General features: G+C 35.4%; 1 non-coding gene across 1 annotated transcript; it reads left to right on the forward strand.

Moving 5' to 3' along the window:
* Positions 1-1134: 1134 nt before the first annotated feature.
* On the forward strand, positions 1135-1207 carry trnat-ugu (transfer RNA threonine (anticodon UGU)). The gene has a single exon. It is a non-coding gene; the product is annotated as a tRNA-Thr (tRNA).
* The last annotated feature ends 761 nt before the right edge of the window (positions 1208-1968 follow it).

A 1968-nucleotide genomic window follows, 5' to 3' on the forward strand; every position in this document is an offset into this window, starting at 1 on the left:
AATCAATCCTTTTACTTTTAATACTTAAGTACAAAAAATATCATATACTTTAAGACTTTTTAATCAAGTAATATTCCTAAAGGAGACTTTAACGTTCACCAAAGTAATTTTTTGGTAAGATACTTGTACTTTTACTCAAGTATCACTTTGCGGTACTTTATACAACACTGCACATTTCTGAATATTCCTTTTTATAAATTGTTTTAATACAATAAAGAGCTAACTTCAGCCTCAGGTTAGAGAATGGTTGTAAAATTAGACGACAGACTACAAGGAGTCTTTTCATATTATAAACTCCACGGTGTCCTGAAGCACAGTCATGCAGTTTTATTTTAATACTTTATTGTCCAACTTACACTGCTGTTTTTTGTCTATTTTTTCTGAAAATCTGTCAACAACATTATTATAAATATTATAATAAAAACTCCCTAACACAGCTCCTCACTGCAGAGTTCTAACCTGTCACAGGTAATAAAAGGAGACWTCTATAAAAAAAGGTTTGACCCAGAATAAACCCAGAATATCCTGGAGAAAACTCAGATTACTGTCAACACAGATGCAAAGAGACGAGTAGAGATTCAGGTTCTCCTCATTCGCTAATCTGTCTCTACTGGTCTCCATTTTCTCCTCTCAGTCTTTTATACAATAACGTATGATTAGTTTAAACAAGTGAGTTGAATTTAAATTAAAAAGTCAGTGGAGATAAAGTTGTTCTAGACATGAAAGGCACAGAGCACTTTCCAAATTGTTGACATTTAATATATTATCATCACAGTATCAGTGTACACAGTATTCATATCACAAACAACTGCTGAGAGTGCAATCATTGTTGACGAATGTATTTTAAGAGTTTTRAAGTTTGTATTTTTCATATTAATGCAATATTTACACAGTAGGACAGAATCTCATTATATAAATATTATCGCCATTCCAAGATTATCTAATCTTGTGCAGCCCTACTTTTTAGCAACATGCTTGTTGATGTTCTGCTTTTGAACACATTTGTTCAAAGCTTTTGCAGAAACAACTGGTTTGGCTGGTGTGACATCACGACACAGTCAGAACAGTGGCAGGTGTGTCCGCGCACTGACAGGATGTTTAAATGACAGCTCGTCCACCTGTGTCTAYAGGTGAGGCCTTATAGCTCAGTGGTTAGAGCACTGGTCTTGTAAACCAGGGGTCGTGAGTTCAAATCTCACTGAGGCCTGATTACTTTTCATTTTTGCTTTGTTAATTTCATTTTTATAAACATGGCACTGGAACAAAACAAACTCTTTTTCTTATGGGTATAAACTAAACTATAGACTGTTTAAAGACATTAAAGTTTGCAACAATCTCTAAAACCAMATTATATCTCCATTCAAGCTGATTTCCTTCCCCTAACTGTGTTTCCTTCTCTCCATCCCCCCAGCTTCAACGCTGCCCATGTGGAGACTAAAGCCAGTTTTAATTAAAGTCAATGTCAACGGCCACCAACACCTACTGTATGTCCTCGAGCTGAMCAACACATCAAAAATCTAAATAACGAAGCAATGCAACAAATCCTGTCAGTATATTTCAAGTACCAGGCATGTAATACTCTTCTTCTAAACACACAAAGCTTAAAAGGAGACGTTGCGTGAAAGGGATCTCTGATAAGTCGTAACATTAGACTTTATTTGATAAACATATTTTAACTGTAAAATAAAGACTGTAAAAACACTGTAGGGTGTTTTTTAAAAACATATTTTAAGACAGACGGGGCCATTTTACTTACAAGCAAAGCATTCTGGGTAAATGATGACGTGGATAGGTCCTCGGTGCGAGGCTGCTAGCGAGCTATATCCACCCTGAAGGTTCATCTTGGACAATATCTGATGATCGACTCTTTTAAATGAAACCAGAGAGCGTTGACTGTAGGGCTGCCACAAACTATTATTTTTACAATCGATTAATCACTGATTATTTTTTTGATTAGTCGACTAATCA

The sequence above is a fragment of the Austrofundulus limnaeus genome, unplaced genomic scaffold, assembly GCF_001266775.1.
Source record: "Austrofundulus limnaeus strain Quisiro unplaced genomic scaffold, Austrofundulus_limnaeus-1.0 Scaffold1185, whole genome shotgun sequence".
NCBI classification, from domain to species: Eukaryota; Metazoa; Chordata; class Actinopteri; order Cyprinodontiformes; family Rivulidae; genus Austrofundulus; species Austrofundulus limnaeus.